The sequence below is a fragment of the Dendropsophus ebraccatus genome, chromosome 1, assembly GCF_027789765.1.
Source record: "Dendropsophus ebraccatus isolate aDenEbr1 chromosome 1, aDenEbr1.pat, whole genome shotgun sequence".
Classification (NCBI taxonomy): Eukaryota; Metazoa; Chordata; class Amphibia; order Anura; family Hylidae; genus Dendropsophus; species Dendropsophus ebraccatus.
Genome location: NC_091454.1, coordinates 178,343,846 through 178,363,533, shown reverse-complemented (window position 1 = coordinate 178,363,533; position 19,688 = coordinate 178,343,846). Strand labels below are relative to the sequence as shown.

The following is a 19,688-nucleotide window of genomic DNA, read 5'->3' as shown; positions in this document are numbered from 1 at the left end:
TAGATAGATAGGAGATAGATAGATAGATAGAATTGGGAGATGGCTTTACCTTCACACTTCAAATGTTTTTAAAACCTAGACACATCCCTATACAATATAATCCATGCAAGGGCCATTCTCTAAATATATATTATTTGGGAAATTGATAAAACATCCAGCCGACTTTGTAGTCCTTAACTTTAAGCTGACAAATCGATATATTACCATATTGTCATTCCCTCTACCTTAGACTGCAATATAGGTATACAAGGCTGCAATCATGTTTTTGCATTGATGACCACGAGGCCAGAAATCAGTACAATGTGGTCACTAAAATACTTAACCCTTTCAGTCCTGGGCACGATAATCATGAGAAACTGAGCGCCCAAAGTATGTCTTAAAAAAGACAACAGCTGCATGCCTGTTGGGGATAAATCTGCTAGGTATACCCCTAGCTTTTTTTTTTTTTTCAAGCTACACTGAAGTCCACGTATGTGATGTATAAATGTGTCAGAGAGAAGACATAAAAAAATAAAATAAAAAAAATAAAGATATTGTGAGACACCTGCCAATCCATCCCCTGGTTATAGAAGAGAGAGGGAGTAGCTGGTCAGGAGCCCTCATCTTTCTCTCTCACCCCATACATGTATTTTAAAGTCACTTGCAGGACTTGAGACACACAGGTATTATTAATACCATTGCTGCAACAGGACACAGAAGTCAGACCAATTGGATTAATAGGATTTAATCTATGTGAGAGCTACTGTATGTTCATCAGCTTAATACTGTCATCTCAGGTGTGCAGAAAGGAGACTGTATTAATTCTCCAAAGAAGTGGGCTGAAACTCTACACTATATTCTGTATACACTATTCTGTGTAATATATCTTATGTCAGGCTATATCTATAACTGAGCTCCCCTGGACAGGAGGTTTATGAATCGATAGGTTGTTTAGTTTCCAATGTTATATGGCAACATGTAAAGCCCACATAACACTAGGGGCTTTTAATATAATATATAATAGATATATAGTATAGACTGACGAGTGGTTAAAAAAATTATATATGTTCTATAATAGATGAAGACATATACAAGATAGGTAGAAGGAAGGCAAACACATATAATAGTTAAATAGCAGGAAGAAAAATCAAACTATAGGTAATAGAAAGATAAATGAAAAGGCAGAAAAGCAGAATACATGATATATAAATGACAGTAAGCTAGAGGAAAAGAATATACATTTGCATGGTGAATATATATATATATATATATATATATATATATATATATATATATATTTATTTATTTAGATGTGTCAGTATCCAACATGTATTCCATATAGAATAAATATTTCCATAAATAAACAATAAAAGAACTTTCCTTTTAATAGTAAAGTATCAAGGTGCAATTCAAACAAACTACTAAAATCTTCTTCTCTGTCATAAATAAAGTCATTAGATAGCATCTGCAATAACCCAGGATTATAGCTAAGAAACCTTACATTGTATTATACCTAATATCACAAAGGATTTATCATCTTTAATAGAAGACAAACATTTGACTCCTGTCAATTCCTTGTATTGTCTCAGCGATCCTGGCACACAGGGGGTCAAGTCCTATCCTGGGCTCTGCTCATCCCTATAGAAATGTAAAGAAAATGTAGAGAGAAAAGAGAGCAGGCAGATGCCACTATAGACAGCTATATCGCAGCGTTACCGCAGGAGTTCTGGCTGGGTGCAAATATTTCAATCGATTTCGTTCCGCCTGCGTCTATAGAAACCTGACTGAGGCTATAGGATGTCACTGACCCTGCTGTATACTCTGTATACCCTGCTCTGATGCTATTCATTACAAACCTATAGAAATTATAGCAGGGTAAAATATGAGCTTAACCGGTTCCTTGCTGGGACAAGAACATTACACAGGAGATGACTTGCATTGGAGCTTTACTTGCAGCTGTCACATGTATGTAATATGTTTGTAAACACAGGCACATGTCAGTAAAAAAAAGAAATACCAAGGATATCTCTACCTCTTTCTAGTCACGTGTCTGGGGCCCCCAGGGCCACACTAAGGACACCTGACTGCCAGCACCAGGATGGCTCCCAGGGTCTGCAGAGCTGCTGCTGCTGCTGGGGATGATGGATCACCATGTCAATGTAAACGGCACAGGATTAATTTGTTTCAATGATTTCTCCTTAGCAGGAATGCCACTTCTTTCTAACTCCCTCTACTTTCTCTCATTTACATAGAAAACCTTTCCATAGATGCAGCAGTCACATGACAAACACAGGGACAAGCCATGGACAATGGAAATACTTGATGGTATTTCTGAAAAAAAACAATAAAATAAAAAAAAATTCAGAGTCAGAACCTGGACCTTATTTAGCCCAAGACAGACCAAAACATTAGTTTTGCTGTATGTTAGGTTGTCTATAAGTATTTCATGTGAGTGTAGGTTATATATATATATATACTTTGCATTACTGTATTTTCTAACTGTTTATAGATACAAACTCGTGTGCAGATATACAGATTGACAGTCACACATTGGCAACAACATATATACAAAGACATAAATGAATAAATAAATACATAAAACACCTACTATACATATCCATAACTATGCTCATATATATATATATATATATATATATATATATATATATATATATATATACACACATACACTATAATGAGAGTTTCTATTTTCTACTGTATATTTATTAGCTGCTGAACTTTTCTTACTTTATACCTTCATGTAATAGGTGCTTTTAGATTCCTTATGCAGTGATGCTCATCCTGTCTCCAGACTTTATTTGTACCTGTACACATTTGCCTTTCTAAGCCATGGCATGAAGGTGTCAGAGGAGAGGCTGTGCCAGTGTCAGGGTATTCACACTCTGGACTCAGATGGAGATACCTATTGAAAAGTGTCTGTGGAAGATTAATAGGTGTCAGGGATGGGAAAGCTCAGATTTGCTCTACATTCCTAACAGCTCCAGATGAATTACTGATGATCCTCCCCATCCCTATCATTAGACACTACATCAACCCCAGCACTTATCTGCAATCTAGAATTCCACATTGCTTAAGAAAACAATATTAGATTGGAGAAGTATTTAGTAGGGATGTAATTGGAGAAGTGTAAGTGAATTACAGTTACTGTGTTAAAACTGCAGCCACTAACTCAATTGCCATATGACAAGTAACCATCAGATGCAGCAGCTCTCTGTAGCTTCAGTCCACAGAACATATAATCACACTTTTGAATTTTTTTTTTAGACATTGAAATTGCACATAGTGTATACTGCTGCTGAACACTGCAGTGGATCTGAGCATAACCATCCTGATGAAATGTTAGGCTTACCTCCACTGTATGTTCAGGAAAGGAAACTTATGCTATGCAAAAAAGACAACATGAGCCTATTATATTCATTATGGATAATGGTAATCTACAATTCTAGAATCTAATCTAAGTGCTGCCAGCTACTGTACACATGTATGGTGTCTTACTTGTAGCATACTGTAGTGCACAGTGCTGCTGTAACCCAATATATTATTAGATAGATCTATGGCGCAGACATATACTACAGTGCTTTCCTGAAAAGGTACTAACATTGGTCTATGTGATCTGCGGGGCAACCAATCTCATTTCTTTATTGCAAGGATTCACACAACTTCTGGTGCCAAGTTCTCATGAAGTTAATTAAACTAGGCATGTTTTTTTTTTTTTTTTTAAATGGAGTAAGAAACCAGAGAATCTGGAGAAAGCCCATGGAAAACTCAATGCAGATGTTGTCTTGGCCAAATTCAAACCCTGGGCCCCAGTGGTGAGAGGATATCATGGATTACTGGATTGTCAGTGGTTACACAGCACACTAGTGTTATCCTTATTATTGGGAGCAGGAAAGGAATTGAGTGCGGTAGCAATAGAAATAAAAGTGGTAGTAGCAGCAGTATTGTTATTTAAACTATAGTTAAATAACTTTTTTTTCATGTATGCCATTGAAAACTCATTTACAGGTGTTCCATCTGAGAACAAAATTTGTGGTGGGACTCTAAGTGGGCTCACACTTTACAGCTTTCAGTTGACTGCAGCAACAAGCAGTTTGATTGTTAAAGGGGTACTTCAGCAAAGCAAATAAAATAAAAAAAATAAAATATAATCTATCTATCTATCTATCTATCTATCTATCTATCTATCTATCTATCTATCATCAGTCTTCCAGTACTTATTAGCTGCTGTATGTCCTGCAGAAATTAGTATATTCTTTCAAGTCTGGAGAGCAGGAAAGGTTTTCAATTGGGGATTGCTACTGCTCTGGACAGTTCCTGGCATGGACAGAGGTGGCAGCAGAGAGCACTGTGTCAGTCTGGAAAGAATACACCACTTTCTGCAGGACATACAGCAGCTGATAAGTACTGGAAGACTGGAGATTTTTAATCTACACATTTCTGGCACTTTCTGACACCAGTTGATTTCATTAATTTTTTTAGCTGGAGTCCCCCTTTAATGGCTACACTGAACAGTACTGCACACTGCACAGCCTAATGTAACACACAGTAATTTTCCCATTTCCACTCCTCTTTTTCAGCCGACAATCTCCTATGTATCTCCACAGAATGATTGGTGGATTAATTGTCCAACTAAGACATAACTGTAAACTTTTCCTGAAGGTGACAGCTTGGAAAGTGTTATTCAATGGCTAATGCGTAGTCATAAACATTTCTGGCATCTCAAGGCCTAGCGTGAGTTGATATTTACTATCATTATTAATATTATTGCTTTTATACATAGAATTACAGAACAATTAGAAATGTCACCCAGTCCACCGCTTACTGCTGTGTCCTATCTGTCCTGTTTTCTATCCCTTTCTCCTTGATCCATGCTCTGCTATATTCAGGATCATTTTATTAATTTTCATCACATTTTCTGTCCCTTTCTTCCCTTCTTTCAGCCTTAAATACCTCCTTTTTACCTCACTTTCTGTCATTTTATAAAGGAATGTGATACAAAGCGGCCAGGATGGAATGCCCGATGCAGCACAATGGTGACTTCCTGTGATGGTGGACCCAAAGGTCGGCTATTCTGCTACTGTGCCAGCATTACATATTCTCACTACTACAACAGTATGATACCAATAGAATTAAGACCTTGGGGGAGATTTATCAAACTGGTGTAAACTAGAATTGTCTTAGTTGCCCCTAGCGACCAATCAGATTCCACCTTTCATTTTTCAAAGAATCTGTGAGGACTGAAAAGTGGAATCTGATTGGTTACTAGGGGTAACTGAGCCAGTTTCACTTTACACCATGTTTAATAAATCTCCCCCATTGTCTCTTTAGGTCAACCACTCTCCATATGTTCTGCTAGAAGGGAACCCCTCTTCTGGACAGAGCTATTAAAATAAGCATCTCTTGTAGACTTGGGCCGTTCATGTGTTACATGGACGGCCATCAATTTGAATGACCGTATGTAATGTTATAATTATCATATAATGACTGCTACATGAAAATGTATAGTCAGCTTTAGCCGTACCTAGTGATAAAACATGATCCTTGAGGTTTTCTAAAGCTGGACCCACATTAATTATCTGATCATTGGGTCATATTAAAGATTTATGGTTTAAAGACAAATACTAAAAGAGAAATTGTCACAGCACAACCTGTGGGCTCCATCATTTTGCATCTTTCATGGATAGCAGCAAGAAAATGATCACAAAGTCTACAGGACCAATGCTAAGGAATGGTCATACATAGTCACACATGGCAACCCTGGGTCATGTATGGGAAGCCACATGGCACTATAGAGGATCCGAGCACATAAAGTGCCACTGTCGTTATAACTTTCAAAATCTAATGAAGTGAAATGAAGCAAGTTTGCAATATACATTCATTATTTTTGTTGTTCTTATCATACTGTAATACAAAGCTGAACTTACCAGAAATCCAGGTCCAGTCTCCTGTTCTGGTTAAAAAAAAAAGATTAACCACAGGAATTCCGGCCAGTACAGAGAGTCACGGCTCAATGTGTCCGTCAATCACATGACTGCCTTCTCTGTGAGCGCTCATATGATCTGGGATACACAGGACTTCCTGATTTCTGACTGTTTCCTGTTTTTTGATAAAAAAAAAAGTCAAAAAGTCAGAAAACAGGAAGTGCCGTGTTTCCCATGATAACTAAAAAAAGTAATGAATGTAAATTGCAAACTTGCTTTATATCACGTCTACTGTTGATTTAGATTTTGAAAGTTATGACGACAGTGACACTTTAAAGCGATACTGTCACCCCCTTACTCTATGTGCGGTTCTCTGGACCATCCACAAGCTTGACCATCCACATATCTTTGTATAAAATGTGTCTGTATGTTCTTTCTGTTCTAAAATTGCTTCATCAGTTGACAGTGTCACCTAGGCGGGGCTTCATGACAGTTGGGCCCTCTCCCTAGCTAAGAGATGGGGCCAAAATGCTGTGAGACTCCGCCTAGTTGACAGTGTCCACTGATGAAATGAAGTGAGAGTAAAGGAGGTGACAGTATCACTTTAATATTATGTAGATATAACTTAGAAAATGTACTTATACTGATCATCAGACTCATTCTATGCTGTGGTTCCAAACAGTGTGGGACTGAAAGCTCAGTTATTGTATGGCAAGCCCATTTTGCAGCATTGTGGCTACAGTTTTTCTCTATGTTACAGAAGAGCAGCGAGACAATATCCCCAAGAACATTAATATTCGTCAGGGTCACCTCAGATTGTCGAACCTTTTGCTAGACAGCAACATTAAGCTTTTTTCCAACCTTGAGTAAAACAACACACTAGTCACTGAAAGACTAATATATATATATATATATATATATATATATATATATATATATATATGGAAATGCTAACACAATGAAATAGTGAACATGTGACTCTAGAACACAACTGTTTCTAATCAATCAAAACAAATTGTGTTTCGGACTGCACTACCTTTTACAGCCTATTTTTGTGGTGGCGCTGTATCTTTAATTTGCTCATAATAACAGCATCATGCAGAAATTACAGTTGTATACATATTTATTCATTGAGCTAATACCCACTGATACATCTCTGCTAAACTTTCAAACTAATAATGTCTTGTTAATCTTTAACCTAACCTAATATATATTACATTTTCAAGCTCTATGACTGATAATAAGGGCTGCGTTATCTCTGTGGTACATCACCTGAACTAAATATGTTATAGGTGTTACAGGTTGGATCCTTGTCCAGTGTATGGCTATGTTCACACAAAGTCTTTTGAGCTCTGTTTAAAATTAAGTCTGTTATTTTGAGTCTAAAATAACGGACGCCATTTAGCTTTGTGGCCTCCCCTTAGTGCAATGACGGCTGTTGGTACATTATTCTAGTTTGGTTACTAATTGGCCTTTGGATGCGGCTTAATTGAAAAGTCAATTGAATTTAATAGTAAAAATGGAGAAAGAACGGTGACAAAAGAAAAAACTGTGTGTGAACAACCAATAAAAAACCTCCGCTGTTTGCAAAAGACGTCCGAAAATAATGATCATTATTTTGACGTTTGTGGTTATTCAATACATTGTGTGCATTGGACTTCCGTCTTCCCATTGACTTCAATGCATTGCCATTGCAGTCAGTTAAATCGCGGCAAAAACGGACGTTTTTGAAATAGCGAAACTGGCCGCCTTTTCTCTATTTTTGACGTTGTATGAACATAGCCTATATGTGTATGATTAAAAGGGTATTAAAGGGGCTATCCAGGCTTACAGCGCCACTTTTATCCGCAGTTTGTGTATTGGGGCTCAGTTGTAATACCACACACAGCCTGAGCACAGGTGTGGTGCTGTTTTTGGAACAGAGCATCTGTTTTTTTTTTTTTTTTTTTTTTTTAAGAGGATCCAGTATTAGTAAAATATATCTGCTTTCTTTTAAAAACACCACACACACTTGAGAACAGGTGTCATGCGTAATAGAAGAGAGCTCCAGTCACTTTAATAGAATCAAACTGCAGTACCATAGACAAACTGAGGACAAGATTGGAGCTATTTCTGGAAGAAAACAGCTTTGTTTTTTTTCAATCGTGGATAACCCCTTTAAATAATGGATAACCCCTCTAATTTTGTAGCCCATCACACTGGTTTACCAGCAGGAGAGAAGAGCTTCCTTTTCAAGTGATGTAGCATATGAAAATACATTCTATAAGTTGGGATTGATGGCAACTTATACATTGTTTTGCTCTGACCCCATCGATCTGAGGCCCTGCCGATATAATGCCTATAAGGCCTTGTACACATGACTGCAATATGCTCTTACAGATACTACTGGCCCCATGTTATTTGTATTCTGTGCAAAATATTTAACCACATTTGACACTGCAACTGCAGGAGTAGCGCTGGTAGGGGATGATATGGTCTTATGTACGACATGCTACAATTCTTTATGTGGGCTCTGCTTAACAAACGCCATATTATGCATGCCTCCATAGGAATGTGTTACCACTGTGTTCACGATCCATATCGCCACAATATGTGACGTTATATAATCTCTCTTGTTTACACTATTTCACGCTTCAAGTCACAAATATTAAATATTTATTATGATTCATGTTTAAAAAACAAACAAACAAAAAAAAAACATAAAAAAAACAAACTACAATGTAAACTTTGCTTCCTAGAAGTACAAAAGATTTCTGTGGGCTGTGGCTGTATACCATTGTATGTAATGATTGATTGTGTGTCTTTAGGCCGGGTGACACTGACTATACATCAATGTATCATTTCTTATCGCAACAGATAATATTGTGACCCAGCTGATAATGAAGGAGGGGCTTAGAAAATTGGACGCCTGGGCTTCCTTAACCCTTTCACTGACATGCCTGTCCCCAGTCCAGCCACTCTGTTAGGTAGCAGGATGAAAAATGTTCTGAAGCCGGTTACAAAGCAAAGCACAGATATTGCAGCCCAACTTCATTTGTCTCGGGGTTATCTCGGTGTGACGGATTAAACTGGAGCTCTGGTTTGAAGTGAGAAGTGATTGCTCTCCAGGCAGAGCAAACATGAAGGGTTAAGATCTGAGTGTGGACAGATGCTTTAAGTCAAACCAACAGCTCAGGCCCAGGCAAGATTAATGTTACCTTTAATTTGTTTATAGTGACCTTGCAAACAAATTCCCACTTTGCAATGGTGTATACATTGTGAAATGATAGTGCTATATGAGTATCAGGGTGGAAAGTTCTATTTGTGAACAATATATAGACTATAGTTAGAGTCTATTTTTTTTGTTCTTATCTGAAGTTTTTTTGTACCACTTTATTCTTAGGCATAAAGTACATGGCCAAGCTGCATAGAGAGGCAGTATAGCCCCCAAAAGGCCGTATCATACCTCTGTATGACTCGGATTTCATAGTTTGCCTTAGGTAGTGACCTGTGTTCACACTGCTGTCATTTTTAGACTTGTTTTTACCTGCACAATGCACCAGACAACCGATACACCATTTACCCAATCCATGCCCCACTGAGTTCAATTAAAAAATATAGAGGAAAAAATATCTTTTGTTAACCATTGCTTTTACCTGTGTTATTTTTTTCCCCCACAGTAAGGTCAAGGTGGATAAGAGGTCTTTGGGAAAGGTTTTCCAGATCTCACAATTCAAATTGTTAGCTCTTAATAGCCATAAAGAACCATATATATATATATATATATATATTTATATTTTTTTTATATAGATTTGGGGAAGTTTAAAAGGGTACGCCAGCAAAAATATTTTCTTTTTTGCTTAAATCAGCTGGTTTCATAAAGTTGTATAAATTTGTAATTTACTTGTATTAAAAAAATCCCCAGTCTTAGCTGCTGTATGCCCTACAGGAAGTGGTGTTTTCTTTCCAGTCTGACATGGTGCTCACTGCTGCCACCTCTGTCCGTGTCAGGAACTGCCCAGCAAATCCATAGAAAACCTCTCCTGCTCTGGACAGTTCATTTCACAGGCAGAGGTGGCAGCAGAGAGCACTGTGTCAAACTAGAGATAATACACCACTTCCTGCAGGACATACAGCAGCCAATAAAAACTGTAAATAATATATTAAATATATTAAAAATAAAAATTACAAATCTATGTAACTTTCTGACACCAGTTGATTTGAAGGAAAAAAATATATAAAAAAAATAAAAATTTGCTGGAATACCACTTTAAAGAAAGTTAAAATGTACAGGCATTTTTTTAACTTCACACTAATGGTAACTGAAACAAGCTATTAGCTATTGGGAATTACACTTGTAAGTATAAAAAGTAGTCATTGAACTTTTAAGTATAGAAAAATTTCCCCTGCACTTGGCGACCCTTTAAGATGGTACCCAGCACTGTGAATGCTACCATATGGTGCCTCTGCCAATGACATAACATGGCTCTTGATAAAAAAAAATAAAAATGTGATTCCTGGATTTCTATTGAAGAACTGGAAGAAATAAAAAGATTGTCGAAAAAAAAACGCCAATATCTATATAGATATGACATTTTTACCAACCTATAGAAGTATATGGGGGCACACATTTCTAGTCTGATTCTATCACATTATGGGCTTATTTATAAGGGGTGCAAAGATATCAGTCTGGGCTTTTGAGTTAGACTAGGCTCAAATACCCCCCCCCCCTTAGATGTCACAGTATAATATAAATAACACATGGTAGATGGTCCTGCTATAAAGTTTGCATCGGGGGGAAGTAGGTGGTACAGTATATATTATATAAACTCCTACAATTTATTTTCAATGGCTAAATATTCAAAAACATGTCATAGTGTTAGTGAGCAATGTATCATTCATAGAAAATCTCCATTTGTTTTACACAGGTCACTGCCGGTGCAGACGCCTCCTTCTCTCATCATCATGAACAATGAAAGGATCCGACAGAGCACAAGAGACTTGTACAACAGAACTAGTAAAGACTGTGCACAAGGTAAGCATGTCCATGGTTTTCACAAGAACTCCTGCACTGCCTCCATAAACTACCTAGTAGACATACTGAGATGACAGTGTATGACAGTATAAGTACAGAATAACTAGTGCCGCCTGTGCGCCTGCTATGAGGCTCATTGCCACAAGATTCTATGGACAAAGAAGAGAACTTGTGCCTCGGAGGGCCTCCTTTTACTGACTGCATTTGATTTATACAGGCAGCAATTGGATTCGGCAGCTACTAAGCTAAAAAGGAATGTCCTGTACACAGAGTTCAGACAGCTGTGTCAGATTGATAAAGATGTAATTAGTGCGGGGCTGTATCTGGTATTATTATGGAATAAAGAAACTATGAAGGTGGGGCGCGAGAGAGCAGGAATAGCCATAGTCGCCAGCGCAGCTGCTGCCGCCGGGCCCTAAAAAACAGAGGGCCCAAAGAAAACCAAACTTATATAGAGTTGGATGGAGACAAAATGCAACACATAGAAATCTGTGTGGCCTTTGTGTCTCCCTGTACTCTTCTTTCCGCATGCAGATTCAGATTCATACAGAATTGCATGATCCATATTGTAGAGGGGTTTTCTTCTAAAGCATTGCTTCTAGTGGAGAATATGCCTATGGCTTCATGCACAAGGCTCTGCTACATACAAGAAGGTTTTAGCTATGGTGTGCCCCATACAGTTATTTATAAGGCCTAGTTTACACATATCCGGCGATCCTGCAGCATTTCCCTCCGGTGCAGGAGAGAAGCACCGGAGGAAGACGCATCTCTGAACTGATCCCATTGTTTTCAATGGGGCAGTTTGGATGATCTGTTCTACAACTGATGCCACCGGACCACCGGACAGACCGCACATCAGAACGCTACATGCAGTGTTCTGACGTACGGCCAGCTCAGCTATCCGGCACCGCATCCACTAAAGTCTATATAGCATAGAGAAGTCCCCCCCAGCTTCTCTGTATAGGTGCAGCACTATAGAAACAGGGGGTAGGGAACCTTGCCTTTCCAGCAGTTGTAAAACTACAACTCTCATCATGTCTGGGATATCCAGGCATGATGGGAGTTGTAGTTTTGCAACAGCTGGAGAGCCAAGGTTCCCTACTCCTGCTATAGGGGATATCCCCCAAGTCCTGCTGCCCAAGGTAGAGGTCTCTGGTGTGCTGCTGCCCCCCTACATCGATGGCCCCCTGTAATGCCGTAAAGGAAAAAAACTGATGACAACTGATTAATAAACGTATGGCAACTGATGGAAACTCATAGTTTAAAAAAACAAAAACAAAACAAAAACGGATAGAAAACCTGATGACAACTGATGTCTTTTTGGCATCAGTTGTGACATCAGTTGTGGTCATTTTTTTTTTTACAAAAAAACGGAAACGGATGCAACTTATATATGTAAACTAGGCCTAAGAGTAGTAAGATAGCTCTCTTTTATCTACATAGATGCTATATCAAAAGCACCAGTATTACACACACACACACACACATATATATATATATATATATATATATATATAAAAGCCCTACTCCAAAAATAAGCCCTAGTTGCAGTCAGCTGACCAGATCCCTGACATTGGGTGGCTGTGCATCAGCCAATCAGTGCCAGACTTGTTATGCTCTGCCCCACCTGCTCAACACCAGCTACAGGGGAGGCAGGAGGGGACGGAAGATGCTCAATATGTGATGCTAAGTATGTGACCCCCCAACTATGGTGGGTATAAAGTATGGGGAATACCTGCAAAGGGGGGTGTATACAGATGGGGGAGGGAGGTGTTCAGTATAAAGGGTCTTACTGCAGGGAGGGGGGGTGTATATACAGTACGGAGGCCTAACTACAGGGGAGCTTACAGTATAGGAGCCTAACAACAGTGGAACACACAGTATGGTAGCTAACTACTATACAAAGTGGGGCTACAGTGTAGGTGCATATTGTGTTTCTCAGAAAAAAGACCTACCCTGAAAATAAGCCCTTTTTGAGAAATAATATAAGACCCTGTCTAATTTTTGGAGAAAGACAGTATATATATATATATATATATATATATATATATATATATATATATATACATATATATATATATATATATATATATATATATATAGCTATAGAGCATTTGTAGAATTGCTTTGAGTAGTTTTCCCTAATTTAGTTCACCTGCAAAAAAAGGGGCACTAGCTTATAGCTATGACATATGCCACTTAGGCCGGGTTTACATATGTCCGGCGGTGCGGCGGCGTTTCCCTCCGGCGCAGGAGAAAAGCGCCGGAGGGAAACGCATCTTTGAACTGATCCCATTGTTTTCAATGGGATCGTTCAAAATGTGCGGCGTGAACTAGTGGCCGCCGCATCGCCGGACCGTCGGTGCGTTAGGACGCATCTTGCAGCGTCCTGGCGGACCGCCGCTCCGGTGATGCGGCACCGCACCAATACAATGGAATAGAGCGCCGGATGCCTCGCCGGGCAGGACGCATCCCGTTCGGCTCTGGCATCCGGCGTTCAGGCAAATAGTACACAAAATAAACACATCTCTCCCCCTGTGTGCTCTCCCCCTCCCCTATAGTCCCCCCTTGGTCCCCCAGTAGTATATCACCCCCCCTGTTTCTCCTCCAGTAGTATATAGCCCCCCTGTTGCCCCCCCAGTAATATTTAGCTTCCCTGTGTGCTCTCCCCCAATTAGTATACAGCATTGCTGTGCGCTCTCCCCCAATAGTATATAGCCCCCCATGTGCGCTCTCCCCCTCCCATATAGCCCCCTGTGCGCTCTCCCCCTCCCATATAGCCCCCCGGTGAGCTCCCCCAATTAGTATATAGCCCCCGTGCGCTCCCCCGCAAATCCCATTGAAAATGACAGGAAAACATACTGGGGAAAAAAATGTCAACTGATGAGCGCAACTTGTGACAACTGATGACAACTGATGGAAACTGATGGCAACTGATGGTTTTTAATGAAAAGACGGATAGAAAAACTGATGACAACTAATGCATTTTTGGCATCAGTTGTGACATCAGTTGTGGTCAGTTTTTAGGCAAAAAACGCAACTGATGCCAACTTATATATGTAAACCCAGCCTTAGTGATATCAATCACACATAGACTTTCATGGTAAAAAAAATATATACATAATGAAGTAGAGTTTTTTTTTTTTTGCAGAATCCTGATCTATGAAACAGAGTGAAGCTCTGTGCTGTTCCATATAGATATTGTACGGAAACCCGAACAACAAACCACATGAATGGAGTCCAGATTTAGGCTTTTTTTGGCCTCTGTTGACAGACTGTGGTTTAAGGATTTTGGCAAATAAATACCACAAACGTGGTATGAAAAGAGCCTAATTTGCTCCCAGCAACAGTAGTTTATAGAAACAGGTTCCACTCCATTAGCCAATACTTTTAGTCAGGGATGGGGATGTCGTGGCCCTCCAGCGTGGTGAAACTGCAATTTCCATCATGGCTGGACAGAGGAAGCTATAGCTTTGGCCATCCAGGTATGGTGGGATTGGTAGTTTTGCCATAGCTGGCGAGCCGAAGGTTCCCCATCCCTGATTTAAGTGCTGGCCAATAAAAGGAGATTTGTCTTATATCTAACCACTGCCCCTATATTATTTATCACCAGGATTTCGGTTGTTCAATTGTCGCACATTGCAATATATCCTCATAGAGAAAACCATTCTGTCGTTCATATGCATTTGAAAGGCTTCTGTACTTTTACTGACGGCATATCCCTAGGATATGTGTGATCTGTAGGAGTCTGACTGCAGGAACTTCAAGAACAAAGAATATGTATCATTGGCCTCCTATGTTCTTGTAATTGGTGGGAGACCTAGAGAGTGGGCCTGAACCTAGGGATGTGCTGCCAACTGTTATTATAGAGAACGGAAATAAAAATATTATGCTTTTTCACTACAACAACTTTTTCTCTGTACTGCAGCAGTAACACGTCCTGTGTCAAGGGGGCCCAGGGAGAAAAGACCCATAGAAACCCCATGACCTGTAAGATTTGGAGCAGAGGGAGAGTGGTAAGGTACATATATATATATATATTTCTTTTTTTTTTTACAATGTTCTGAAATAAAAAAACAATAATTAAATATGACGCTGACTATCTTGTATTAGTGAACAATGAAAAAGTAACACATTGATATTAGATATTGCAAGCATTTGTTTTAAAGAATATTTTTGATTAGAGTTGAGTGAACTTTGCGCATGCTCGAGTCAGTCAAAACTTGAGTGTGCGGCATTTGATTAGCGGTGGCTGCTGAAGTTTGATGCAGGTCTAGGGGGTCCTGGAAAACATGAATACAGCCTATGACCTATGGCTTTATCCATGTTTTCCAATCAGCCTTAGGGTTGCATCCAACTTCAGCAGCCACCGCCAATCAAATGCTGCATACTCGGGTTCAAATGGACTTTGCTCAACTTCAAAGTTTGCTCAACTCTATTCTTGATCCATTAAAACAGAATACCTCTAACACACTTATTGGGCACGTGTCATCAGAAATGACTAATGGTTTAAATCAAGTTTTTATGTTAAATATATTATTTGTTGTAATTTGTAATTTTTTCTCCCCAAATTTTTGATTTTACGATCCATATTCTATATATCTATAATCCTGATATTTTACCACTAGGATTAAAACTAAGCTGAAACTTTCTGTTCTGTCTGCGGTGATGAGAAGAAGGCTACTGGGAAGTGATCTGCACAGCATTACAGTAAAAGGTAACACCAGTAGATAGTAAAAGCTCACAGCTCAGCCTCCCCCTTTCTGTGAAATGACCTTTTCAAAGGTCACAGAGTATGCTCAGTACCATTTCCCAATCACATCAAGGCGACAAGTCCTCTCTATTGTTGTCTATATCCTTAGGGCTAGCTGCAAAACTTATCACTAAAAACATCTCAAGCTAGATGGCAGCCCCCATAATGACGTGAAATAAAAAAAAATAAAAAAAATAGAAAGCTTACATTAGTTTTGATATCTGACTTTAGTCAGAAAAAAACATCTAGGTGATATTTGCCCTTCATTTAGTTAAAAGTTATTTAAATATAAAATTATATAAAATTCATGCTCATGGCCATATAACAGCACTGTACAACCTCCAAGGGCCCTATTCCACCGGACGATTATCGTTCAGATTATCGTTAAATCGTTCGAATCTAAACGATAATTGTTCGGTTGAAATGCAGTTAACGATTAACGACCGAACGAGAAATCGTTGATCGCTTTATAAGACCTGGACCTATTTTTATCGTTGCTCGTTCGCAAAACGTTCGCAAATCGTTCGCATTGAATAAGACATCGTTCAGTCGTTCGCAATAGATACGAACGCAATAGCGAATAAATAGAGAAGAACAAAACGATCGCAATTACGATCATAAGTAACGATTATAGTTCCATGGAAATGAGTGAACGTTTTCAGGTCTTTCGCAATAGCGGTCGTTTGAGATCGTTAATCGTTAACGATTATGCAAACGATAATCGTCCGGTGGAATAGGGCCCCAAGTTGTACAGAACATTGATACAGCACCAATAGCAGTGTATGAGGCCTTGTTTTACCTCCGTATCCCTTCAATTTTATACGGAGGCTTATGGAGGATTTTTCTGTTGGACTCTGTTCAGAAAAAAAAAAAATCATGCAGTTAAATGGTATTTTACCAAAGAATTGTCCCCTAGAGCTTTGTTTTCAGGAGGGAAATAACTCTAAAACACAGCACAGTACAGATCTCTTATGGCACAAACAGGGTGGTGACTCCTTCTCCCATCATACAACCCTCTGTACATGGTTCTGCTGTGTGCATGAGGCCTTATGCTACGTTTACACGGAACGATTATCGGGCGAATTTTCGCAAAAACGATCACATTGAGCGATAATCGTTCCATGTAAACACAGCAAACGATCAAGCGATGAGTGAAAAATTGTTCATTTTGATCTTTTAACGTTCTTAAATCATCGTTCGTCGTTCGCTAAAAATTTGCAGATCGCTTCGTATAAACAGTCTACCAAAGATTAACCCTATATAAAAGATTGCCTTAAACAATCTTAAAAACGATCGCAATAAAGATTTTTCTTACGAATTTTCTTACGAATTTTCTAACGATTTATTCGTCTAAACGCTGATCGTTATCAAAACCAAATCGTTGCTACAAAATCGTTAAACGATTGGGCGAATTATCGCTCCGTTTAAACGTAGCATTAGGGTCCGTTTACACAGAAAGATTATCTGATAGATTATGTGCAAAAGATTTGAAGCCAAAGCCAGGAACGGACTATAAACAGAGATCAGGTCATAGTGGAAAGCCTGAGAATTCTCCTCTTTTCAAATCCATTTCTGGCTTTGGCTTTAAATCTTTGGCAGATAATCTGTCAGATAATCTTTCTGTGTAAACGGACCCTAATGCTACGGAACGATTATCGAATTCGAACGATAATCGTACGTGTAAACGTGGCGAACGATCGATAAATCGTTCATTTTGATCTTCTAACATGTTCTTAAATCGTCGTTCGCAAAAAATTCGCCGATCGTTCCGTGTAAACAGTCAATTACTGATTTTACCTATGTGTGAGATAGGCTTAAGCAATCGCAAAACGATCGCAAAACGATCCATCTAAATGCTGATCGTTATAAAAAACAAAAATCGTTACTTCGAAATCGTTAATCGTACGATTGGGCGAATTATCGCTCCATGTAAACTTAGCATAAGGATGCGTTTACACAGACAGATTTATCTGACAGATTTTGGAAGCCAAAGCCAGGAATGGATTTGAAAAGAGGATAGATCCCAGTCTTTCCTTTATGACCTGATCCCTGTTTATAGTCTGTTCCTGGTTTGGGCTTCAAAGATCTGTCAGATAAATCTGTCTGTGTAAACGCACCATGATGCTGGGTTTACACGGAACAATTATCGTGCGAATTTACACGATAACGATCGAATTTGAACGATAATCGTACGTGTAAATGCAGCGAACGATCGACCGATGAGCGAGAAATCGTTCCCTTTGATCTTTTATCTTGTTCTTAAATCGTTGTTCGTCGTTCGCAAAAAATTCGCCGATCCTTCCATGTAAACAGTCGTAAACAAGCATACGTTACCTGCTCCGCGTAGCAGGTCTTCCAAATCCCCGACTCCCCTCTTCAGTGCATTGATTGGCTGAAGAGGTGAGCCGGGAATTTCAAACGGCTCCTCTTCAGTCAATCAGTGCTCCTCTTCAGCACTGATTGGCTGAAGAGGAGCCGTTTGAAATTCCCGACTCCCCTCTTAAGCCAATCAATGCACGGCAACACTGATTGGCTGAAGAGGAGCCGTTTGAAATTCCTGGCTCACCTCTTCAGCCAATCAATGCACTGAAGAGGGGATCCGGGGATTTCGAAGACCTGCTACGCGGAGCAGGTAACGTATGCTCGTGGCCGGGGTGGCGGGGGCGATCGGAGCGATCGGAGCGGCGGGGGTGACGATCAGAGCGGTGGCGTTGGGGGTGGCGATTGGAGCAGTGGCGGGGCTGGCGATCGGAGCAGCGGGGATGGCGATCGGGGCGGCGCAGGGGGCTGCGGTTGACCACGGGGCCAGGCTGCGGATGAGTGGGGGGCCGGGCTTCGAACAGGGGGCCGGGCTGTGGGCGCGCGATCACAAAACGATCGCAAAGCGATTTTTCCGTATGATATATCGTACCGTCTAAACGCTGATCGTTATGAAAAAAAAAAAATCGTTACTCCGACATCGTTAATCGTACGATCGGACCAATTATCGTTTCGTGTAAACCCAGCATAAGGCCGTATTTTGATCAGTATTTGCAATCAGAAGTATTTGCAATTTTCAGGAGAGTAGGACAATTTTTTTTTCTTGCTTAGTTCTTGTACACAATGTCTAAAAAAAAAGAAGTCCCCAAAACAGCATCATTTTATTTAGTGTTATTATGTGTTATCATGATGTAGCTGTGTTTGCAGCATTTTCCCAAAAGGATCAGACCCTAATGGAGTGCACTTCCAGGAGCTGCTAATATTGACCTTTTTCCTATATGTGGTTGTTCTCAGTTCTTTCATGCATACTTGAGGATACAAGGTTAAAATAAGAAGGTATCATCTGTCATTCCTTAGATAACATCTTGGAATATGATGCCTACACTTGGGTATCACCTGTAAACTTCTACAACAGCACGCAGAGGAGGAATGACATTTTAGCTTAGGATTTCCTACATATAATTCATTAGAGGGCATTTCTAAAATCTTGTGCAAAGGTAATTATGCAGGAAAAACATCTGGTTTCTTTTTTAAAACCGTGTTAAAAATTTTAATCGCTATTTTTAAGGGTATATTTATGTTCTATGGGGTAGAAATACAGTCGCCAAAGGTATCAGTGAAGCTATTTCTGCTGACTCCACCATAAAGATGCACACTCAGCTTAAACGAGAGTGCATGTTTATTTAGAGAGGAGGAAATATTTAACTCCCAGACCCCTCTGACAGAGGCATATGTGCTGCAGGAACAAATGATTGGGCATCTAACATGCCTTACCCCTCTTTGTTCTTACTGAGATAAGCCGTTGCCAGAGGTACTTCCCAACAGTGTATTCCCTTTATTGCAGTCATGTGCACTCTCCATTGAGCTGACTGTACATGTGTTTTTAAAGTTTTGAGAGATTAAGCTTTTGGCTGAATAAGCAATAATAAGTAATTTGTGGCCGTCATTATCAATAGACGGCCGCCTTTTCCTGATATATTTTGGCCCAATCCCGTAGTGGGTACATAGCCTAGAGCTCCTT

General features: G+C 39.6%; 1 long non-coding RNA gene across 4 annotated transcripts in view; it reads left to right on the top strand.

Annotated features, from left to right (window-relative positions):
• The window catches only part of LOC138801923 (uncharacterized), a 53,775-nt gene that overhangs the window by 4,781 nt on the left and 29,306 nt on the right, over positions 1 to 19,688 (top strand). The window contains exons 2-5 of one of the 4 annotated variants that reach the window (XR_011364652.1): positions 4,578 to 4,731; positions 10,829 to 10,935; positions 14,864 to 14,956; positions 15,564 to 15,652. This is a non-coding gene — a long non-coding RNA (uncharacterized lncRNA). Of the gene's footprint in view, positions 1 to 4,577; positions 4,732 to 4,985; positions 5,062 to 10,828; positions 10,936 to 14,863; positions 14,957 to 15,563; positions 15,653 to 19,688 lie in introns of those variants that run through there. The other 3 variants (XR_011364654.1, XR_011364653.1, XR_011364651.1) reach the window with 3 other exon arrangements.